Raw genomic sequence first — 26,471 nt, 5'->3', positions numbered from 1 at the left:
CAGAAATATATAATAGTCCATTCTTTTCCCGAGATTTGATGGCCCAAACTGGCGTCTAAACGCCCACCAAAGACCCTTTTCTGGAGTAAAACGCCAGAAATGGCACCAGAACTGGAGTTAAATGCCCAAACTGGCACCCAAGCTGGCATTTAACTCCAAGAATGGCCTATGCACATGAAAGCTTCAATGCTCAGCCCAAGCACACACCAAGTGGGCCCCAGAAGTGGATTTTTGCACTATCTGCACTTAGTTACTTATTTTCTGTAAACCCTAGTAGCTAGTTTAGTATAAATAGCACTTTTTACTATTGTATTCGCATAATTTATATCTTTTGATGAACTTTATCCTCTTAGGACTGGGAGGCTGGCCATTCGGCCATGCCTAAACAATTTTCTCTTATGTATTTTCTACGATGGAGTTTCTACACCTCATAGATTAAGGTGTGGAGCTCCGTTGTTCTTCATGAGTTAATGCAAAGTACTATTGTTTTTCTTTCAATTCATGCCTACTTCTTCTCCAAGATATACTCTCGTACTTAATTTAGTTAAGTCAGAATGAAGGGGTGACCCGTGACAATCACCCACTATCTTCGTTACTCGCTTAGCCAAGATCCGCGTGCCTGACAACCACAAGCGGTCTACATGATGTTCAACGTAGTCATTGGATGACAGCCGGAGTATATTCTCTTGGGTCTCTGATCCATAATTCGCATCGTCTCTTTTGACAACAGAGCATCCGAATTTGAGATTAGAACCTTCGTGGTATAGGCTAGAACCATTGGCAGCATTCCTGAGATTCAGAAAGTCTAAACTTTGTCTGTGGTATTCCGAGTAGGATCTGGGAAGGGATGACTGTGACGAGCTTCAAACTTGTGAATGTTGGGCACAGTGACAGTGTGCAAAAGGATAAGGGTCCTATTCCGACGCTAGTGAGTACCGACAGATGATTAGCCGTGCGGTAGCTGTACATGGTATTTTTCATCGGAAACGAGAAATCTGACAGTTGATTAGCCGTGCAGAGATCGTACATGGTATTTTTCATCCGAGAAGATCATACAGCTTGCCATGGAAGGGAGCACGCATGATTGGAAGAATACAATATGAAAGTAGAGGTTCAGAAGCAACAAAGCATCTCCAAACGCTTATCTGAAATTCCCACCAATGAATCACATAAGTATCTTTATTTTATTTTATGCTTTATTTATCTTTTAATTATCAAAACCTCATAACCATTTGAATCCGCCTGACTAAGATTTACAAGATGACCATAGCTTTCTTGAAGCCGACAATCTCCGTGGGATCGACCCTTACTCACGTAAGGTATTACTTAGACGATTCAGTACACTTGCTGGTTAGTTGTGCGGAGTTGTGAAAAGTGTGAATCACAATTTCGTGCACCAAGTTTTTGGCACCGTTGTCGGGGATTGTTCGAGTTTGGGCAATTGACGGTTCATCTTGTTACTTAGATTAGGTGATTTTATTTTATATTTAAGCTTTTTATTTTTAATTTCGAAAAAAAATTATATTTTTAGTTTTCAAAAAATTCAAAAAAAAATTGTTCTTTAGAATTTTTAAGAATGAATTCTAGAGTTTCATGAGATATGTTGAAGCCTGGCTGGCTGTTAAGCCATGTCTAATCTTTTGGATTGAGGTTTCCACTTAACTTTGCAGGAGCCTTTTGGTTCCCATCAATTTGGCTGTTGTATGTAATACTCTGCTAAAGCTTGGCTGGCCATTTGGCCATGTCTAATTCTTTTGGACCGAAGCTTTAGACTAACATTACATGAGTCGTGGAATTCTTATTAAAAATTTTGATTTTCTTTATTTTTCTTTTCCAAAATAAATTTTCGAAATATACAAAAAAAATTAATAAAACCACAAAAACAAAAAAATTTGTGTTTCTTGTTTGAGTTTAGTGTCAAATTTTAAGTTTGGTGTCAATTGCATGTTTTAATTTTTCTTTAATTTTTGAAAATATATGCATTGTGTTCTTCATTGATCTTCAAGTTGTTCTTGATGATTTTCCTTATTTGATCCATAAATTTTCTTGTTTTGTGTCTTTTCTTGTTTTTCTTGTGCATTTTCGAATTCATAGTGTCTAAACATTAAAAATTTCTAAGTTTGGTGTCTTGCATATCTTTCTTTTCTTAAAAATTTCAAAAATATATTCTTGATGTTCATCTTGATCTTCAAAGTGTTCTTAGTGTTCATCTTGACATTCAAAGTGTTCTTGCCTGCATCATTTGTTTTGATCTTAAATTTTTATGTTTTGTTTCATTTTGTTGTTTAATGAAGAAAGAGAAAAACAAAAAAATAATCTTTCTTCATTAATTCAAAAAAATAAAAAATATTATCTTTCCCTTATTTTACTCATAAATTTCGAAATTTTGGGTTAACTTAGTCAAAAATTTTTAAAATTTAGTTGTTTCTTGTTAGTCAAGTCAAAATTTCAATTTAAAAATTGTATCTTTTCAAATCTTTTTCAAAAATAAAATCTTTTTTATTTTTTTCTTAATATTTTTGAATCTTTTTTTTTAATAAATTTTCAAAATATTTTTCTTAGTTTTATTTCAATTTTCGAAATTATTGCTAACAATTAATGTTATGATTGAAAAATTTCAAGTTTGTTACTTTCCTGTTAAGAAAGGTTCAATCTTTAAATTCTAGAATCATATCTTTTAGTTTCTTGTTAGTCAAGTCATCAACTTTAATTTTAAAAATCAAATCTTTTTAATTTCTTTTTCAAATCTTTTTCAAAATAAATTTCAATCATATCTTTTTCAAAATTTAATTTCAAAATCTTTTCCTAACCTCTTATCCTTTCAAAGTTCATTTTCAAATCTTTTTCAATTAATCACTTGATTTGTTTGTTTTAATTTTAAAAAAGTTTACTATTTCTTATCTTTTTCAAAACCACCTAACTACTTCTCTCTCTCTCATTAATTTCAAAAATCACTAACCACGTTTTCAAAATTTTTTTTGAATAACTAATTGTTTTAAATTCTAATTTTATTTTATTTCTTTTCTTAAATTCGAATTCTAACTTATAATTAAAATAAAAACAAAAATATTTTTCTTTTCTTTTAATTAAAATTCGAATACACTCTGATAAACCACTATTTTGTGATTTATCTTGTGCTCAATTGAGTGATTTTATCAATTCTTCGCCCACTTATTCATATGAATTTGCATGGTTTTACAATTCTTCCTTATGATATGATATATGTGAAAACATGTTTTCTATGCTTTAGAAATATTAAATTTAATTATCCTTTATTACCATTCGATGCCGTGATCTATGTGTTAAGTACTTTCAGGCTTTACAGGGCAGGAATGGCTTAGAAGATGGAAAGGAAGCATGGAAAAGTGGAAGGAATACAAGAAGTTGAAGAAATTGCTAAGCTGTCCAGTCTGACCTCTTCGCATTCAAACAGTAATAACTTGAGCTACAGAGGTCCGAATGATGCAGTTCCAGTTGCGTTGGAAAGCTAACATCTGGGGCTTCGATTTGATATATAATTTGCTACAGTGGCCATAGAGAAAAATGACACGCACGCGTGAATCATGCGGACGCGTAGTTTTGCTAAAATTCCAGCGACCTGCACGTGTTTGAATTCGGTCCCAGCAATTTCTGGGCTATTTCCGGCCCAGTTTCAAGCCCAGAAAACACAGATTAAAGGATGCAAAGTGGAGGAATGAAGAGAGATGACTCATAATTTACATTTCATAATTTAGATGTAGTTTTTAGAGAGAGAGGTTGTCTCCTCTCTCTTAGGTTTTAGGATTAGGATTCCTCTTAAAGGATTTAGGATTTCAACTTCTTCTTAGGTTCAACGTTCCTTTTATTTATTTTCCCAATTTACTTTATGAACTTTTCCATGTTAGATTTGAATTTTTGTTTAAATGTAATTTGATTTATGATTGCTTTATTCTATTTATGATGTCTTCAATTTAATTTAGAAATTTCCCTTTTGGCTTTGGTTAAATAATTGATGACCCTTGAGTTATCAAACTCGAGGTGTTGACTGAAAATTGGAATTCTTCAAGAATTAATTCGAGTTCCAATAACTCTATCCTTTTCCAAGGAAAGACTAGGACTTGAGGATTCAAATTAATTCATCCACTTAACTTACCTTCATAGTTAGAGGTTAACAAAGTGGGAGAAAAATCCAATTCTCATCACAATTGATAAGGATAACTAGGATAGGACTTCCAGTTCTTATACCTTGCCAAGAGGTTTATTATTTATTTAAATTAATTCCTTACAATTTACTTTCTTGCCATTTACTATTCTTGCTTTTTATCTTATACATTAAAAATCCAAAAATATATCTTTTTCCATAACCAATAATAAATCATACCTCCCTGCAATTCCTTGAGAAGACGACCCGAGGTTTAAATACTTTGGTTATTACTTTTTATTGGGTTTTGTTACTTGTGACAACCAAACTTTTGTACGAAAGGATTTTCTGTTGGTTTAGAAACTATACTTACAACGTGATTATATTTGTGAATTTCTATACTGACAGGAAATCAGATCGTCAAAAATGGCACCGTTGCCGGGAAATTGTAAACATGTGCCTTATTATTGGTTATTGTAAATATTTGCTTTTTGCTTGTTTATTTGTTTTTATTTTTGTTTTTTATTTTTGCTTTTTCATAAATTAAGAGGATATTGGTTTTTATTTAGTTATTAAAAATTTTTCAAAAATTTGTTCTTCGTGTTCATCTTGACCTTCAAGTTGTTCTTAGTTGTTCTCTTCGTTTTGATCTAAAAATTTTAAGTTTGGTGTCATTTTATTATTTTTCTCTTTCCTCATTTAATTCAAAAATATCTTTTCTCTTTATTTTAATTGAATTTTCGAAATTTGCATAAAAAAAATTTCAGATTTCTATTTTAAAATTTTTATCTTATCTTATCTTAGTTTTAAATTTCAAAATTCAAATCTTTTTCAAAAATCATATCTTTTTCAAAACCTTATCTTATTTCAAAATCAAATTTCAAATTTCAAAATTCAAAAATTCAAAATTCAAAATTTAAAAATTCAAAATTCAAAATTTAATTTTCAAATTCAAAATTTAAATTTCAATAACCTTTTAATTTAAATTTGTTTTTATTTTTGTTTTTAATTTTTATTTGCTATTATGAGTTCTCACCCCCATTGATTTAAGTTTGGTTCCAATGTTGTTGTAAGGAATGGAAACTATAATGAAAATAGGGATCAAGGTTCGAAGAATCAAAGATGGGAGGAGCCACAAGAATTTGATCAATCCTCTTGGCAACAACCCCCTCCAATGCACTATAACCAACAACCATTCTGTGATGTATACCAAAATGATGACTATGGTGGACCCCCTTGTAGTTACCAACAAGTCCCGCCATATGCTTATGAACCATCTCCTCAACACAACTCTGGACCACCATACTCACAAGCCCCTTACCACCAAACACCACCATATGACCCTAACCTATATCCACCACACCAACCACCATATGAACCACACCCAAAACCACCACCTCAATCTTCACCATCTCCATATCCTTATCAAGAAGAACCACCTTCCTATTATGAACCCTTTCTCCAAAATAATGAACCCTCATATCCACCCCAATCTCCAATGGATGACATCCTTCGTGGTCTTCTTCAAGGGCAAGCGAAGATGAAAAGGAATGTACTGGAATTAGCGACTGCCTTAACCGAGGTAGTAAATCAATTAGCTTCCCAACATCTGAGCACTCAAGGAACCCCCACGGTTTTATATGGAGAATCTACTGAAGAGCGTAGCATGAAGGAGACACTAGAAACTCCGGTGGACAGTGAGCAGCACGACTTGGTATTGGAACAATTGGAGGAAGCCGTGATCATTGAAGAGGAAGAAGTAGTTAAAGACTTGGGAGATGCGGAACCTCCATGGGAAACTCAAGTCATAGAGCCCCCTTCTAAGGAGTTTGAAATTGATGTTGAGGAGGGTGTACAAGCTCCAAAGCATATCATGGTTGAAGACTTTGAAGGGGATGAACAAGAGATGGATTCAATCATTAATAAATTCTTATCTACAATTGAATCTTCTCCCATTGGACTTGAGATGGAGATTCAAGAAGAAGAAGCACAACCTCCTATGCCCTTGGTAAGTAATGAAGAAGAGATCGATTTGGAAGAAAGCTACCAAGAGGAAGAGGTTGGAATTAAAAGAGCTTACAGAGAGGTGGAAATTGTCAAGGAAGGGCACAAGGGAATGGAGCTGGAAATCACCTTACCAAAGTTGCTGGAGACCTCTTCCCCAAAGCCATCACCATCCATCTCTTCATTCAAGTGGGTAAATCTCTCATCTCTAAGCTTAATTAGCTCACTTGAATATGCCTTGCTTGAAACAGATGGTCAGCTTAGAGCTCTTCGTGGCTTTAAGAGTAAGAGGGAGATGCTTAGTGGTAGGAGTCGTCATGCAAGATTCAATATGGTGGAAAGCTCAAAGTTTAAATGCAAAGGTTGGTGTAAAGCTCAGCTGAATGGGTCTAGAAAGTTGTTTGGCCGCTTTAGTGAGAATTCAGAATGCTTGCCACCCGGATGGAATCATGATGATCAACAAGAAGACGGGTGCAAAAGCAAGGTTTGGGACCCCGGAATTTAGTATAGAAATAACCACTCTTGGGGCCTTGTCACTTGCTTTAACCTACTTGAAGGCTTTCTGCGCCTAGTTTGGGATCCCAGATGGCACTGGAAGTATAAAGATTGGTGGGGATTCAAGGATCAATACAAGCACAAGCCACGATGACAAGGAACTCAGCAAATGTCCAACTTAAGGACTTTAACTAAAAGTGCTAGGTGGGAGACAACCCACCATGGTATGATCGTTCCTTTTTCAATTTTAATTTTATTTCATTTTGTTTGTTTTTAAGTTTTATTTTATTTTATTTCATTGAACCTGGAATTACTCATAATATCCATATCATTTTGCATTATGCATACTGCATTAAAAAAAAAAACACGCACGTGACGCGTAAGCGTCGCTGACGCGTCCGCGTCACAAGTGCATTAGGAAGAAAAGAAAAGTGAACAGAGAGTCACGTGAAAGCGTGGCTGGAGGCGTGCCTTAGGCACAAATATGATCACGCGACTGCATCGCTGACGCATTCGCGTTGTTTGCGAAATAGCCTCCCACGCGTCCGCGTCACCCACGCAAACGCATGGCTTTGTAAAATTGACGTAAAGGGGTGTATGGCAGTATGTTGGGCTGGAATGGGGCTGGACTCGTGCTAGAAGCCCAAGCCCTACCACGCGAACGCATGGCCCACGCGTCTGCGCCATTTTTCAAAACAAGGCCAACCACGCGACCGCGTCACCCTAAAATTTGGCAATATGAGTTTCAAACAGAAAGTTGCGCGACTGCGAGGCTGCCCTCTCGCTAATGGCACAAATTGATCCACGTGACCGCGTGGATTACGCGTCCGTGTCATTTCATAGAAGCGCTATCCGCGCGAACGCGTCACTCACGCGTCCGCGTCACAAGCGGCGGATAGTTTATCCAGATCAGCCAAATATCTTATCTTTTCTTCCCCATATCTAAATCTTTTCTTTCCTTCTTATTTCTTTCTTCCTCCCTTCTTACTTTCTTTTTCTTTTCCATTGGTGTTAAAATTCTCTTCTTCAACTATTGCATCTTTTCTTGCATTATTCCAATGCTTCATGTCTTGTTTTATTCTAATTGGGTATTATTATTCATAAGTCAATGCTAATTTTTATAATACTGATATTCCTTTTGCATTGATATGTACTTACACTATCTTGCATTACCCACACTCTATTCTCCATTGTTGCAACTTTTGCACTATTAATATGCCATTTGCTTCCACTATTTTCTCACTTGTATGTTGTAGCTACCATGTAATTGAGACCTTTATTATTTGGCATTAACACCCATATTTTATTTATGTTCTTATCTTTATTTTTGGGTTACTTTCCTTCCTTTTTCTCTTCTTTTAGGATGGCCACCATAAAGAGAGAGAAAAAGCTTCTAAGCGGGGAGACAAACCAGTCCATCTGCACATTCTTTGGAGAAAAGCGTTAGTTGGAGAAACCCATCCACTTGCACATCTTAGCATGCACCGAGGACAGTGCAATCTTTAAGTGTGGGGAGGTCGATACCGATCTCCATGGGTGTGTTATTCTCTTCTCAACACCAATGTCTTGTTTTCTTTATTAGTTCATTGTTACATTGCATAATAGATTACATGTGTAGGTGATTGTTTACATTTAAATACTACTTGGTTGAAAAATAATAAGTTTCTTTTTAAGACCCTATTTTTGAAAAATTTTACTAATTTAAATTACAAAAATTAAAATTTTCTGTGTTAAATTTGTTTGAAGATTGTAGATTGGAACATGGTTTTTGAGCTAAAGAACACACAACCTGTGAGATTTTGAGCTTATTTATAGGGTTACATTATTTAACCATAAATTTTTATTCTTGTGTGTTTTCTTCTCTATAATTGCAATCTTTACTTTGTTCCATTCTATATGTCCACTATTTAGTGTATTTACATGCTTGCATATGATTGAGGCCATTACTTGTTTTTGCTCACTTATCCCAAATAGCCTACCCTTTCAATCACCTTTGTTAGCCCCTTTGAGCCTTTCTACCCCCTCTTCTATTTTATAACCACATTACTAGCCTTAAGCAGAAAAACAAAATAAAAATCCCAAGTTGAATCCTTGGTTAGCTTAAGATAGATATTGTGTAAAATTTAATAATGGGAAATTTTATGGGAACATGGGATGACAAAAAAAAGAGAGAGAGAAGGGAATTAAATTGAATAAGTTATCTCAAAAATTTGGGAATGATGCTCATGTGAAATCAAAATAAAGTAAACTACCATGTGCATAAAAAAATTATTAAGTAATTAAATAAGTGGATAAAAAAATATATATATACCCCAAATACAAAATAAAAAGAATCAATGCACATGGAACAAAATTCAAAAATAAGTTTGATACATGAGCATGTAATACAAAAGTGGGAAAAATTTGGGTAGCTAGGTAAAGCATTTTAAATTATATAAAGTATGTATATGTTAGGTTAGATCTTAGACTAATCAAGGATTCACTTTGTTAGCTCACTTAGCCTTATATATATATATATATATATATATATATCCTTACCTTTACCTCAGCCCCATTACAACCCTGAAAAGACCTTATGATGTTTGCATTGATATGCTAAATATTTGTTGATTGGTTAGATGAAGAACAAAGTTTAGAAAGCATGATTAGAGAAGAGTAGAGTGATTGACCCTAGACACTTGAGAGTTAGAGTGATATACACTACCAGTAAGGGTTCAGTGCTTGATTCTATGTTCCCTGCTTTCATGAGCTATCTTCTTACAAGTTTACTTGTTTTCACTGTATAATTTGAATTGGTAGAATTTGGTTTGTACTTGTCTTGGAGAACTTGTTTGCTTTTAACCAAGTAGGTAGAAATATTTTGCATGTAGTTGCATCCACATAGATAGGTTGCATTGCATACTCTCTATCATTCCTCTTCACTCCTTTATAGTTTCTCTTGAGCTTAGCATGAGGACATGCTAATGTTTAACTTTCGGGAGGTTGATAAATCACTATTTTGTGATTTATCTTGTGCTCAATTGAGTGATTTTATCAATTCTTCACCCACTTATTCATATGAATTTGCATGGTTTTACAATTCCTTCCTTATGATATGGTATATGTGAAAACATGTTTTCTATGCTTTAGAAATATTAAATTTAATTATCCTTTATTACCATTCAATGCTGTGATCTGTGTGTTGAGTACTTTCAGGCTTTACAGGGCAAGAATGGCTTAGAGGATGGAAAGGAAGCATGCAAAAGTGGAAGGAATACAAGAAGTTAAAGAAATTGCTAAGCTGTCTAGCCTGACCTCTTCGCATTCAAACAGTCATAACTTGAGCTACAGAGGTCCAAATGATGCGGTTCCAGTTGCGTTGGAAAACTAACGTCCGGGGCTTCGATTTAATATATAAATCATTATCATGGCCGTAGAGAAAAATGGCACGCACGCGTCAATCACGCAGACGCATCGTTCTGCAGAAATTCCAGCGACCTGCATGTGTTTGAATTTGGTCCCAGCGATTTCTGGGCTATTTCCGGCCCAGTTTCAAGCCCAGAAAACACAGATTAAAGGTTGCAAAGTGGAGGAATGAAGAGAGATGACTCATAATTCACTTTTCATAATTTAGATGTAGTTTTTAGAGAGAGAGGTTCTCTCCTCTCTCTTAGGTTTTAGGATTAGGATTCCTCTTAAAGGATTTAGGATTTCAACTTCTTCTCAGGTTCAACGTTCCTTTTATTTATTTTCCCAATTTAATTTATGAACTTTTCCATGTTAGATTTGAATTTATGTTTAAACATAATTTGATGTGTTTCAGATTTATGATTGCTTTATTCTATTTATGATGTCTTCAATTTAATTTAGAATTTTCCCTTTTGGCTTTGGTTAAATAATTGGTGACGCTTGAGTTATCAAACTTGAGGTGTTGACTGAAAATTAGAATTCTTCAAGAATTAATTCGAGTTCCAATAACTCTAGCCTTTCCCAAGGAAAGACTAGGACTTGAGGATTCAAATTAATTCATCCACTTAACTTACCTTCATAGTTAGAGGTTAACAAAGTGGGAGAAAAATTCAATTCTCATCACAATTGATAAGGATAACTAGGATAGGACTTCCAGTTATTATACCTTGCCAAGAGTTTTATTATTTATTTAAATTAATTCCTTAGAATTTACTTTCTTTCCATTTAATATTCTTGCTTTTTATCTTATACATTAAAAACCCAAAAATATATCTTTTTCCATAACCAATAATAAATCATACCTCCCTGTGATTCCTTGAGAAGACGACCCGAGGTTTAAATACTTCGGTTATTACTTTTTATTGGGTTTTGTTACTTGTGACAACCAAACTTTTGTATGAAAGGATTTTCTGTTGGTTTAGAAACTATACTTACAACGCGATTATATTTGTGAATTTCTATATTGACAGGAAATTAGATCGTCACACACTCTCTCTCATCTCTTTCTATTTATTTTATTTATTTAATAACACTTCTCTTCCTATAATTCGAACCCTCTCCCTCTCTCTGTGTTCGAATTCCTCTTATTCTCTCTACCTCATTCTTCTATTCTTCTATTCTTCTACTCATATAAAGGAATCTCTATACTGTGACATAGAGGATTCTTCTTCTTTCTGTTCTCTTCTTTTTCATATGAGCAGGAACAAGGATAAGAACATTCTTGTTGAAGCTGATCCTAAACCTAAAAGGACTCTGAAGAGGAAGCTAAGAGAAGCTAAATCACAACACTTTAGAGAGGACCTGACAGAAATTTTTGAAAAAGAAGAAAACATGGCAGCCGAAAATAACAACAATGATGGAGATTCAAGGAAGATGCTTGGTGACTTTACTGCACCAACTTCCGACTTCTATGGAAGAAGCATCTCAATTCCTGCAATTGGAGCAAACAACTTTGAGCTTAAGCCTCAATTAGTTTCTCTAATGTAGCAAAATTGCAAGTTTCATGGACTTCCATTGGAAGATCATCATCAGTTCTTAGCTGAATTCTTGCAGATCTGTGATACTGTTAAGACCAATGGGGTTAATTCTGAGGTCTACAGACTTATGCTTTTCCCCTTTGCTGTAAGAGACAGAGCTAGGATACGGTTGGACTCACAACTTAAAGAAAGCCTGAACTCTTGGAAAAAGTTGGTCAATGCTTTCTTGGCCAAATTCTTTCCACCTCAAAAGTTGAGCAAGCTCAGAGTGGAAGTCCAAACTTTCAGATAGAAGGAAGGTGAATCCCTCTATGAAGCTTGGGAAAGATACAAGCAATTGATTAGAAGGTGTCCTTCTGACATGCTTTCAGAATGGAGCATCCTATGTATATTCTATGATGGTCTGTCTGAATTATCCAAGATGTCCTTGGATCACTCTGCTAGTGGATCTCTTCATCTGAAGAAGATGCCTGCAGAAGCCCAGGAACTCATTGAAATGGTTACAAATAACAAGTTCATGTATACTTCTGAAAAAAATCCTGTGAATAATGGGATGATTCAGAAGAAAGGAGTTCTTGAGATTGATACTCTGAATGCCATGTTGGCTCAGAACAAAATATTGACTCAGCAAGTCAATATGATTTCTCAGAATCTGACTGGAATGCAAGCTGCATCCGGCAGTACTAAAGAAGCCTCCTCTGAAGGAGAAGCTTATGACCCTAAGAACCCTGCAATGGAAGAGGTGAATTACATGGGAGAATCCTATGGAAATACCTATAATCCTTCATGGAGAAATCATCCAAATTTCTTATGGAAGGATCAACAGAAGCCTAATCAAGGCTTCAATAATAATAATGGTGGGAGAAATAGGTTTGGCAATAGCAAGCCTTTTCCATCATCTTCTCAGTAACAGATAGAGAATTCTAAGCAGAGCCTCTCTGACTTAGCAACCATAGTCTCTGATCTATCTCAAACCACTCTCAATTTCTTGACTGAAACAAGGTCCTTCATAAAAAATTTGGAGGCACAAGTGGGTCAGCTGAGTAAAAGAGTTACTAAAACTGTTTCTAGTACTCTCCCAAGCAATACAGAAGAGAATCCCAAGAGAGAGTGCAAGGCCATCAATATACCCAAAGTGGCGAAACCTATAGAGGAGGATGAGTCTGTGATTTCTAGTGAGGAAGACCTTAATAGACATCCACTGATCACTAAGGAGTTCTCTAATAAGGAACCAAAGGAATCTGAGGCTCATACAGAGACCATAGAGATTCCACTGAACTTACTGTTGCCATTCTTGAGTTCTGATGAGTATTTCTCCTCTAAAAAGGATGAAGATATTGTTAAAGAGCAAGTTGCTCAGTATCTAGGAGCAATCATGAAGCTGAATGCCAAGTTATTTGGTAATGAGATTTGGGAGAATGAACCTCCATTGCTCATCAATGAACTGAATGCCTTGGTTCAACTGAATTTACCTCAGAAGAAACTGGATCCCGGAAAGTTCTTAATACCTTGTACTATAGGCACCAGGACATTTGAGAAGGCTCTGTGTGACCTGGGGTCTGGAATAAACCTCATGCCACTCTCTGTAATGGAGAAACTAGGGATCTTTGAGGTACAAGCTGCAAGAATCTCACTAGAATTGGTAGACAAATCAAGAAAATAGGCTTATAGACTTGTAGAGGATGTCTTAGTGAAAGTTGAAGGCTTTTGCATCCCTGCTGATTTCATAATCCTAGACACTGGGAAGGATGAAGATGAATCCATCATCCTTGGAAGACCCTTCCTAGCCACAGCAAGAGCTGTGATTGATGTGGACAGAGGAGAGTTAGTCCTTCAATTGAATGAGGACTACCTTGTGTTCAAGGCTCAAGGATCTTCTTCTGTAACCATGGAGAGGAAGCATGAAAATCTTCTCTCAATACAGAGTCAAACAGAACCCCCACACTCAACTTCAAAGTTTGGTGTTGGGAGGAAACCATTAAGCTCTGAGTCTCTGTGAAGCTCTCTAAGAGCTCACTGTCAAGCTATCGACATTAAAGAAGCGCTTATTGGGAGGCAACCCAATGTTATTTAATTATATTTATTTTTATAGACATTTGTTTTCTATTGTCATGTTATGTTTTTTTTAGGTAGATGATCATGTAAACTCACAAAAACAGCAGCAGAATTAAAGCAGAATCAAAAACAGCATCAAAAATAGCACACCCTGGAAGACAGGCTTACTGGCGTTTAAATGCCAGTAAGAATAGTAGAATGGGTGTTTAACGCCCAGTCTGGCAGCATTTTGGGTGTTAAACACCAGAATTGGCAGACAGACTGGCGTTTAACGCCAGAAAAGGGTGTCTGGTGTCTGGCTGGCGTTAAACGCCAGAATTGGCAGACAGACTGGTGTTTGACGCCAGAAAAGGGTGTCTGATGGGCGTTAAACGCCAGAAAAGGGCATCAGCCTAGTGTTTAACGCTAGAAAAGGAAGCAGAGTTGGCGTTAAATGCCAAAAATGGCACACAAAGGGTGTTTAAATGCCAGAAAGGTGCAGGGAGCAGAATTCCTTGACACCTCAGGATCTGTGGACCCCACAGGATCCCCACTACCCCAACTCACTCTCTCTCCTCTTTACACCTCTCCATAACACTCTTCTCCAAACACCCTTGACCAATCCCATCAATACCTCTTCCCCAAATACCATTCACCTATCAAATCCTACCCTCTTCCCCACAATCCCTTCACAACTCATATCCATCTATCATAAAACCCCACCTACCTCACCATTCAAATTCAAAATATTTCCCTCCCAAACCCAACCCCTCAAACACGAATTCCCCCTCTCTCTTACCCTATAAATACCCCTCCTTACCACCTTCAATTTCACACATCATACACACTTAAACCACCTTGGCCGAAACCAACCTTCCCCTCCATCTTCCCCATTTCTTCTTCTTCTACTCCTTTCTTTCTTCTTTTGCTCGAGGACGAGCAAACCTTTTAAGTTTGGTGTGGGAAAAGCTCTGCTTTTTTTGTTTTTCCATAACCATTAATGGCACCTAAGGCCGGAGAAACCCCTAGAAAGAAGAAAGGGAAGGCAATTGCTTCCACCTCCGAGTCATGGGAGATGGAGAGATTCATATCAAAGGTCCATCAAGACCACTTCTATGAAGTTGTGACCAAGAAAAGGGTGATTCCCGAAGTCCCCTTCATGCTCAAAAAGAGTGAATATCCAGAGATCCGACGTGAGATTCGATGAAGAGGTTGGGAAGCTCTCACCAACCCCATTCAACAAGTCGGAATCTTAATGGTTCAAGAGTTCTATGCTAATGCATGGATCACTAAGAACCATGATCAAAGTGTAAACCCGAACCCAAAGAATTGGCTCACAATGGTTTGGGAGAATTACTTGGATTTTAGTCCGAAAAATGTGAGATTGGCATTCAACTTGCCAATAATGCAAGGAGATCCTCACCCTTTCACTAGAAGTGCAACTTTGATCAAAGGTTAGACCAAGTCCTCATGGACATCCGTGTGGAAGGAGCTCAATAGAAGAGAGACTCAAGAGGCAAGCCGGTTCAATGGAGAAGGCCTGACCTCAAACCCGTGGCTAGGGGATGGTTGGAGTTCATCTAATGCTCTATCATTCCCACTAGCAACCAGTCTGAAGTTACAATAGACCGGGCTATCATGATCCATAGTATCATGAATGGAGAGAAAGTAGAAGTTCATGAGATCATACCTCTAGAACTCTACAAGGTGGCAGACAAGCCCTCCACTTTGGCAAGGTTAGCCTTTCCTCATCTCATCTATAACCTATGCAATTCAGCTGGAATTGTCATAGAGGAAGACATCTTCATTGAAGAGGACAAACCCATCATTAAAAAGAGGATGGATCAAACAAGAGAGCCCACTCATGGACCTCAACAAGGGCATGAGGAAGTTCCTCATCAAGAAATCCCTGAGATCCCTCAAGGGATGCATTTTCCTCCACACAATTATTGGGAGCAACTCAACACCTTTTTAGGAGATTTGAGTTCCAACATGGGACAACTAAGGATGGAGCACCAAGAGCACTCCATTATCCTCAATGAAATCAGAGAGGACCAAAAGGCCATGAGGGAGGAGCAACAAAGGCAAGGAAGAGACATAGAGGAGCTCAAGAACTCTATAAGATCTTCAAGAGGAAGAACTAGCCGCCGTCACTAAGGTGGACCCGTTCTTTAATATCCTTGTTCTTATTTTTCTGTTTTTCGAATTATATGCTTTATGTTTTGTCTATGTTTGTGTCTTTATTACATGATCATTAGTGTCTAGTGTCTATGTCTTAAAGCTATGATTATTCCATGAATCTTTCACCTTTCTTAAATTAAAAATGTTTTCTGAAAAAGAAAAAGAAGTACATGAGTTTCGAAATTTATCTTGAAATTAGCTTAATTATTTTGATGTGGTGGCAATACTTTTTGTTTTCTGAATGAATGCTTGAATAGTGCATATTTTTTATAGTGAAGTTTATGAATGTTAAAATTGTTGGCTCTTGAAAGAATAATGAAAAAAGAGAAATGTTATTAATAATCTAAAAAATCATAAAATTGATTCTTGAAGCAAGAAAAAGCAGTGAAAAACAAAGCTTGCAAAAAAAAAAAGCAAAAAAATAAAGAAAAAAAAAGAAAGAAAAAAGAAAAAGCAAGTAGAAAAAGCCAGTAGCCCTTTAAACCAAAAGGCAAGGGTAAAAAAGGATCCAAGGCTTTGAGCATTAATGGATAGGAGGGCCCAAAGGAATAAAATCCAGGCATAAGCGGCTAAATTAAGCTGTCCCTAACCATGTACTTGTGGCGTGAAGGTGTCAAGTGAAAAGCTTGAGACTGAGCGGTTAAAGTCGTGGTCCAAAGCAAAAAGAGTGTGCTTAAGAGCTCTGGGCACCTCTAACTGGGGACTCTAGCAAAGCTGAGTCACAATCTGAAAAGGTTCACCCAGTTATCTGTCTGTGGCATTTATGTATCTGGTGGTAATACTGGAAAACAAAATGCTTAGGGTCACGGCCAAGACTCATAAAGTAGCTGTGTTCAAGAATCAACATACTGAACTACGAGAATTAATAACACTATCTGAATTCTGAGTTCCTATGGATGCCAATCATTCTGAACTTCAAAGGATAAAGTGAGATGCCAAAACTGTTCAGAAGCAAAAAGCTACTAGTCCCGCTCATCTAATTAGAACTAAGCTTCATTGATATTTTGAAATTTATTGTATTTTCTCTTCTTTTTATCCTATTTTGTTTTTAGTTGCTTGGGGACAAGCAACAATTTAAGTTTGGTGTTGTGATGAGTGGATAATTTATACCCTTTTTGGCATTGTTTTTACATAGTTTTTAGTATGTTTTAGTTACTTTTTATTATATTTTTATTAGTTTTTCTGCAAAAATCACATTTCTGAGCTTTACTATGAGTTTGTGTGTTTTTCTGTGATTTCAGGTATTTTCTGGCTGAAATTGAGGGACCTGAGCAAAAATCTGATTCAGAGGCTGAAAAAGGACTGCAGATGCTGTTGGATTCTGACCCTCCTGCACTCGAAGTGGATTTTCTGGAGCTAAAAAACCCAATTGGCGAGCTCTTAATTGCATTGGAAAGTAGACATCTTGGGCTTTCCAGCAATATATAATAGTCCATACTTTTCTCGAGATTTGAAAAGTGTGATATATTGCTGGAAAAGTATGGACTATTATATATTGCTGAAAAGGCCAAGATGTCTACGTTCCAACGCAATTGAGAACGCGCCAATTGGGCTTCTCTAGCGCTAGAAAATCCACTTCGCGTGCAGGAGGGTCAGAGTCCAACAGCATTTGCAGTCCTTTCTCAGTTTCTGAATCAGATTTTTGCTTAGGTCCCTCAATATCAGCCAGAAAATACCTGAAATTACAGAAAAACACACAAACTCATAGTAAAGTCCAGAAATGTGATTTTTTCATAAAAATTAATAAAAATATAATAAAAAGTAACTAAAACATACTAAAAACTATGTAAAAACAATGTCAAAAAAGGTATAAATTATCCGCTCATCAATATCCTTTTCGTGAGTTACTTCTACGTATGGCCACAGTGATTACAGAAATTTTGGAAGATCAACAAAGATGTATTTACTATTTAGTTTATGTTTTTATTTTTTATTTTAGAATTTGTTAAAAGAAAAGATAGTAAAAATAAAAAAAAATTATATTTTTATTTTTTAATAAAAATCTAAAAATAAAAAATAAAATATGAATTAAACGTATCCTAATATTTTGTTAACAATTATTCAGTACATTAAGTTTTTTTTAGTTTAGCAGGTTTTTTTTTTTTTCACAGAAACATGCCCATATATATCAATATCATTATAGTTTGCACAATTCCACCCACAAATTGAAAAAGAGCATCCACACATTGGCGGAAACTAAAAAATTTATAATAATAAAAAATATAATTCATAAAATTATATCATTAGGTACTAGTTACATTTATCTTATATAAAAATTAAGGCTAAAAAGTATACTTTAAAGGTTTTAGTATTTTATGATGTGTTGATGATACCTCACGAAACAAAAATCATCAATAATCATATTTGAAATGAATATTGAAGCAATCTAATTTTTAGTATAATTTTGTATGTTCAGTAATTGGTTGGTCAATAATATTTTAAATAATACTTCTTAAATTTGAAATAAAATAATAATAATCCAATTCATCATGTGTTCTCTCTTTTTTCTTGAAAACTAAGTCAATCATTTTTAATTTTGACCTTTCTTAATCCTAGCCTAATGAGAATATATATATATATATATATATATATATATATATATATCACTAATTATAGAAATATTTAAATACAAAAGGTAACTGAAAAATTATGCAAAGAATACATAAATACAAATACATAAATAAAAATAATTAATTTTAAGTCTCAGCTAGAATATTAGACCAATACTTTTATTGTTTAGATCTTAAGCTTTAAGTTTGCATTATTTTCAAATTATACATTATTCCTAAATAGACTAAAATTACTATATCAATCTATATGAAATTCTATAATGTGATACATTAAAAAAAAATAATAACACACTACATACTAACACAAATAATAATATGAAGATGCAATTTGAGCTAACAGTATTTATATTTATAATAAAAAATATTAGGTTACTAACATATTTTTTATTTGTATTTATTTTAACTAATACTATCAAATTTTCATTTTTTAAAATAAAATATTGGTCTTTAAAACTCTGTTTGGTTAATAAATAGAAATAAATACAACTAAAGAAGACATAAACACATTAAAACATGAATTTTTGAATGTTTGGTACACAAGTATGTGATATCACATGCAAATTATAATTCTTATAAAATAACAATATTAATCTTATTAGAAAACAAAACCACGTTTCCACCACCATCTCAATTCAAATTATCACCAATAATGATTTTTAATCTAACTACAAATTCAATTCAATAAACTAAAAACCAACACAAAATCACACTAATAACAACAAGATTAACCAAAATTCAAATCATAAATAAATAAATATAAATTAATAAAAAAAAGAACTAGAGGGAGACAATGACAAAGAAGAGAAGGAAAGCCAAAGAAAGAAGATGACATAGTAAAAGAGAGGAAAAGGCAAAATTAAAAGAGGTAGAAGAGAGATGGAGGAGAATCTAGAAGAAGATTGACAGGGAGGTGCGACGGCTGCAAATGGCATATCTAGAAGGCGCAGATGACATCACCGCAAAACTGAATCTCGATGCCAAGAACGAAAGTAGATGCAACATGGAGAGAGAGGGAGAGGGAGAGGGAGAGGGAGAGGGAGAGAGAGAGGAATAATAGTACAAGAAGCTTGATGAAGGATTACAGCTCAAAAAGAAGAGATACAAAAGCGCAAAATGTTCACAAAAAACCAACAGCGTAAAGGATAAGATACAAGATAACAAGAATATGTGGATATATAAGCATAATAGTCATAGATTACTAGCCGCAGCCTAAAGAGTTTAGACCGACTAGTTATATACAGACATAAAAGAGTTTGGAAAGTTAAAATAGCATACAACCTATCTCTTAAATGAGCCTCTAAGGAAAAAGTAATAAAGATACAAAAGATAGAGAGAACTACAACAAAATATCCAAACTATACAAAGGGGATATCACTAGATCCTCCGCACTATCACCATCACGCAACTCACCGAGGTGGGTTACGACCTGCATCTGAAAAACAACAGAATATGGTATCAGAACTAGAGGTTCTCAGTATAGTAACAGTGCGCAGTAATGTAAGATATAAGGTTCTGGGATGCCAGAGGCAATCCTAGAACTTCACATCAAGCACGGATTCAAACTTAAAACATAACCAAATTTTAAACCATAACTTTAAAACCATAATGAAATAGGGGTAATCTAACTTAGGAAATTTCTAAACTAACAATCACACTGCTATCCCATAGCCTTCGCCAACCTAACCGCCATGCGAGCCCATCGTCACTGCCTACCGAACCTCCTCAATCCCAGTAGAAAACATAAGTAATTGCATACAAGTAAAGCATAAGTAATAATCATGTATATCAAGTAAATCAAGAAGCAATTAAACATGTTATACAATTAGGCATATTATGCAAGTAAACAAAGAAAAGAACCATATAGAAAATGCACATGATGAATGCGTGTCCTATTGGTTGTGATATCACATTGTCGGTTCAACTGCCAACTGACACATTCCCATGGGAATGTCGCCATTCGGTCACGATTATAAATGGGAACCACTAGGGATATCATGCCCGACACACGGTCTAGGGATATAGTGCCTGGCACACTCTTGTGATTCCTAAAGGATGCGAGCGGGATTCTCAGCCACAGACCTCACATCTCAACGTAAGCGGGACTAATGCCCTTACACCACCGCCGTAACCTTGACAAGCGGGGTTAACCAACCGTCCTTGCCACGCGCATAGTGTCTTAACAGTCTCAGTACACAACAATATATATCTATATTTTATTCAGTGATCACTTTCAACATTTAATAATTCACCATTTCTCTTCGAGTCCCAGACTCGTCATAACCATCATTAATCCTCAATTTCACAAGTTTACCATTAACTCTTAATTTCCCATAATCATCATGAATATAGTACTCCAACGGTCCACTCACAACTTCAGAAACCTAAGTCTCCGTCTTCTAAATTAATATAGAATTTCACCAATTTAAGTCACTAAATCTTCTCTATTAGTCTTAAGACCTAATAGCTAGATAGTAGTCTTAAACAGTAATTAAAGAAGTTTAGAAAGCTAGAGAACCCTTGAAAACGAAGAAAAACCATTTTAAGCAAAACAGGGGTCTTGCGTATGCAAGCCCGTTGTTTGCGAACGCATGCTGTTGAAACTTGGGAGTCCGCGTACGCAGCACAAGTTCGCATACGCGAGTATCCAAAACAGAACAGAATGCTCGCGTCGCGTGTTAAAACTCGCATACGCAAGGGTCAAAATTTTGATATTCCAAGTATTCATGCAGTGCCCGCGTATACGAGATGCTCAGACAGTGGAGAATTCTTGCGCCACATGCCCTATGTCGCGTGCGCATGCTGCACCAGACTTAGAAAAATTTTAAAACTACAGAATTTCATATTTTTGCATCGAACTTCTGACATTCATAACTTCATCTATAAAATTTCATTTTCCTCAAACTTTATATGATTCTAAAGCTCTTTAAACTATCTTCAGTTGAAAATAATATCCAATCAATTTCAAAAATCGAGGCTCAAGTTATAATCTGCCAAAGTTTGTCAAAAACCAAGTTTTACAAAAATCAGCAAGGTTCTCTAAATTTCAAAACTCCACAACCAAAACCAATTCATAAACATTCTAATTTACACCAAAACTCACCATTCACACCCACAATCACATCTATATATCACTTACCATTTCATTTTGTCTATCATTTTCACACCTAGTTTATCTTTCAATTCACTAATTCTCCAATCAAATCTCAACAACCTTATTCATTAATAATAATCCATACATACAATCATCATTTATCATTTACCATCATCATATTAACATTCCACCACAATCATATCTCAACCATACTATTTATTCAACTTCCATCAACATGCATATAACAAAATCACAATTCAAGCAACCATATAATCAAGTCAATCCTATCCTACTGTCTACTAGCCTAAGTGTCCATAAAAATTATATATTACATAGAGAAAACTGAAACCATACCTTGGCTTATTTCCAAAATGCACAAAATATCAAATTGAACTCCAAACAAGCCTCAAGTCACCAACAATCCACCAACTCAAAAATCAATGCTCCAAGCATCACAATTCAAGCTAGACATACATAATTGATCATAAATCAACCTAGAGTTCATCAAATTCACAAAACCACAAGAGATTTGAAGATGCTCACCTTACCCAACGTTGTTTGGGACAAAATTCAATAGCAACCAAGTGCTAGAGTGTGCCTAAACACCCAAAATCACAAAAATCACTCAAAAACCAAACCTAAAAATTCAAATTTCATAGAGCTAAAAACTGGGTAAGGATTTTCAAAAATCTTACCACTTTGGTTAGATAAAACTAACGGGCTCGGCGAGTGCTTCGTGCCACCACAAATCGTTCGCGAATCAGAGCACTGTAGCTCAGGATATGATCAATTGAATGTGATTGTGAATAGTAACTTTCCCTTTCTTTTCTTAACTCACTTCAACCACTCAAACCATCATGTGTGTGTGTGTTTGTGACTGAAAGGGTTCATTAATGTGTGTTATATATGTTGGGCTTGGGCCCAACTTGGTTTCCAGTCTAACCCATTAGTATTTAACCTTTAGAATTAGCGCCCGATTTTCAACTTTAGTTATTTTTCTAAGTTTTTCTATAGTTTTTATTACTCTCACACAATATCAGACAAACTTAAGCTGGTACTGTTGGCTAATTTATCGGTATGCATTTTTACGTAATTTTCTGCAGAAAATTACATTTTCTAACTAGAAAAAATCTACTGAGTCCAAATATCATATTTAAATTTTCTAATTAATATTCTAAATTTTTGAACTTATTTCAGGCAATTAAATTATCTTAATTAAGAGGTTAATTAATTACGGTTCTTACAGCGGGGGCGGGGGCGAGTATGCCTCCATATTCCCCGTCTATGAACCCTAATCTTTTCTTTGATCCTTTTCGTAAGAGAATATTTAATCCCATTTCCATTCCACGCCTTGTTGCAATTTCTTCCAGGATCTCCATTTCCCATCTCATAACTTTTACGAAAATTAAAATAAAAATAATTTTTTAAAATTAAAAAAGTTTTAAAATTATAATACGTTTGGAATAACATATAAATACATATTGTTCAAAATTACAAATTAACTAAAGTTCAACATCATGTTAAAAAAAATAACACAAAATAATATTAAAAATATAAGTTTCAACACAAGTTTAATTTCATTCCAATGATGAAAGAGTCCATAACACCAAAGTCCTCAGCTTCAAATATTTTTCCAATTGCCAAGGAACGACTTCCAACAAACAACTCCTAATTCTTTATTAAAATAAATAAAAACATAAATAAAAAATTAACATGATACTTTTGTTCAACACAATTTCAAATCGTATATAGAAAAAATTAGATACATCAAAATTTTTGTTCAACAAGAATAAATAGTAAAACATAATTTTAAACCATAAATCACAATTAGCATGATTTTTCACTATAAAAAACTCTCTTAATACCATTGGATTTAGTAACGGACATTATTGGCGGGTTTGGCAGCAAATTTTCTTACGGTTACAAGTGAAAATTCCAAACAATAAATCACAAAAAGCATGATTTTTTACTATAAGAAATACGCTTAATACCGTTGGATTTAGCACCAGATATTACCGGCGGGTTTAGCGGTGGATTTTCTTACAATTACGAGTGAATATTCGTCGTTGATGCCTAGGCATTTTTAGTAGGTTTTAGGTTTCTTTTTCATTATTTTTCTTAGATCTTAATCAAAGTCCTTATACTTTCTAATAGAATTTCAAAACTAATCAAGTATTTGGAGTTGTTTTAGTATTATTGTGTTTTCTATATTTTTGTTCTCCAAGTAATCAAGAATTAAAGTCTTTTTAATAAGAAAACACAAATATAGTCAAAAGGAGGCTGATGGGGGCTGATCGTCGGTCTAGAAATTCATCAATGAAAATCGGGCGTTGCAAGTACAGTTCCAAACTGAAAACTAACCCTCGATCAAAGTTAATATGGTTGTCACAAGTTCAACCCAATAAAAGTTAACCAAGAGTATTACTCCCAGGTCGTTCTCCCTAGGAATTGCAATCAAGTGCTCAATTATTGGCTATGAAGTAAATCGGGGGGTTGAGGTAGCAATTAACAAGAAATCTAAATAACAAGAAAATAAATGACAATCAACTAATGAGAGAAAGGAAAAGAACTCTTGGCTAAGGCGTAGAAATTGAGATCACCATCCTTGTCTACAAACCATATATTGACAACTATGAAGGGCCGATCCCATCAAGTCTACCTCTATGCATGAAGTACGTCAAATGGGCTTGATCAACATCAACCCATGAGTCCCAACCTAGCTACTAATTAACTTAGTAGTGGGTTAGTGTTAACGGGTATCGAATTGACCAATAAGGGTTCCCAAATCATCAATCCAATTATACCCAATGACTCAAGATCATTCAATTCCCTTAGCCTAGGCCAAGAGTGTAGAAAACTACTCCATATCTAGTAAAAATATGTTGTCAAATACTTGGTAGGAAATAAAAGCAAACTTCATGCAATGCAAAAATTAATAGAAACTATAATTAGACCAAGCAAGAAATCAATAGTAATAATAAAAGCAAATAACAAAAGACATGAAAAAAGTAAAATTACATTGAAAAGGAATTGAGTTTAACAAGAGAGTCTATGACTAAAATTGCCAACATAAAGAAATTAACAAGAGAAGTAGATAAACTAGGGCACTCGAACAAGAGAAAGTGAAGAAAACTAAATTAAAATAAGATTCAAACCTAAACCTAAAAAGAGATTGAAATAAGAAACCCTAAATTCTAGAGAGAAGGGAGAGCTTCTCTCTCTAGAATTCTATCCTAAAACATGATCAAAACCTATACTATCATTCTCCTCCCATTCCCCTTCAATCCTTGGCTTTTTTCCATTTAAAATCACGTTGGATTTAGGCCTGGAGCATCTCAAAAATCGCCAGCCACATTTTTCACAAATGAGCCACCAGCTGAACGTCACGTGTACGCGTGGGCAACACGTGCACATCAGATGAGGTCTTCACAAGTCACGTGTACACAGAAGGTCGCGCGTGCACGTCAGCTGAATTTTGCAATTATCACGCATACGCGTCATTTCACGCGTGCGCGTCGGGACCGGCTTCTCCAAATCTCTATTCTTCATGTTCTTTCCAGTTTTGCATGCTTCCATTCCATCCTCTAAGTCATTCTTGCCCTATAGATCCTGAAATCACTTAACAACACATCACGCATCGAATGGTAATAGGGGAGGATTAAAATGTAGCCTTTTTAAGGCTAAAGGAAGCATGTTTTGAATTATGAGGCATAATTAGGAAGGAATCACAAAAGTATGCAATTTATATGAATAAGTGTGAAAAACATTGATAAAACTAACCAAATTCAACACAAGATAAACCCTAAAATTGGATTTTATCAGAGGCCTAACCAGACCCAAAACATCAAAACCGAATGCCCAATGGCCCATCACCTATGCCCAGCCTTTATCACAAACACCCGGCGGCCATTACTAAAGCCTAGCGTCCAACAACCAGAGCTTCCTTGGGCCTGGGAGAACAATTGGGCCAACGCCTGAATTCTAGAAGCAACGCCTGGTGTTCTACACTTCAAATTCCCAAGATGCAACACTTACCAAGCCCCAATTTCAATTCGCAATCTTGGGAAGCTCTAATCTCAATTCAAGATTCAATATTAGTTCAAGATTTAAATGATACAAACTCTTCTAGAGAGATAATATTTGGTTGTTAGGATTAGATTAGATTAGATTTAAATTTGAATAAAGCTGTTATCTTTTTCTAGAAAGATAAGAATTAGTTTCAAGATAAATTTAAATTATTATTTTAGTTATCTTATCCTTCCAAAGATAAGATTAGATTTAGTTTTTGAATTTTAATTCTAGTTAGAACTTAGAATATAAATACACTACAAGAAATTACCAGAATAGCAACCGATTTGGGTGGTCGCTAAAACCATGGTCGCTAATCATAAAATAGCGACCAACTTCGGTCGCTAAACATTTGTGACCGATTTTAGCAACCGATTTGTTAACAAGCCACCAAACCCTCACCAAAGAATATCGGTCGCTAAATTGTGACCAAATTTTTCATCGCTAAATTGGTCTCTGAGTAAATCAGTCGCTAAATGACGACCAACTTTTTAGTCGGTAAATCGGTCACTAATTTGCAACCGGTGTTTCGGTCTCCAATTCGCAACCGTTATTTCGGTCGCTAAATCAATCGCTAATTTGTGACCAACATTTCAATCTCTATTTCAGTCGCTAAATGTGGACCTATATTTTAGCAACCAACATTTCAGTTGCTAAATCGGTCGCTAATTAGCAACCAAGCATTTTAGTGACCAAATTTCCATGGCTGATTCTAATTTTTTAATTATTATTTTTACTAAATTTTTACATTTATGCCATCAAATATTGAAAAACATCAATACAAGACCTACACCTTAACACATAAAAGTAAACAACATTTAAACAATAACCAAAATAACATAACACACTTAAACAATAACCAAAATAACTCATCAATTCAATATCATAGATGACAACAATAATAAGTAAACAAGACTCCCAAATTACTAATTACATTATTTAAAGTCTATTAACTAACTAGCATCACAACTACAATGAAATAA

At 35.1% G+C, this 26,471-nt stretch overlaps 1 non-coding gene across 1 annotated transcript; it reads right to left on the bottom strand.

Annotated features, from left to right (window-relative positions):
• Nucleotides 1-11,803: 11,803 nt before the first annotated feature.
• LOC112761232 (small nucleolar RNA R71) lies at nt 11,804-11,907 on the bottom strand. The gene has a single exon (XR_003181637.1). It is a non-coding gene; the product is annotated as a small nucleolar RNA R71 (small nucleolar RNA).
• Between the last annotated feature and the right edge of the window lie 14,564 nt (nt 11,908-26,471).

This window comes from Arachis hypogaea, chromosome 16, assembly GCF_003086295.3.
Source record: "Arachis hypogaea cultivar Tifrunner chromosome 16, arahy.Tifrunner.gnm2.J5K5, whole genome shotgun sequence".
NCBI classification, from domain to species: Eukaryota; Viridiplantae; Streptophyta; class Magnoliopsida; order Fabales; family Fabaceae; genus Arachis; species Arachis hypogaea.
Note: the sequence above shows the minus strand (reverse complement) of the source record. Positions and strands in the feature narration are given on the sequence as shown.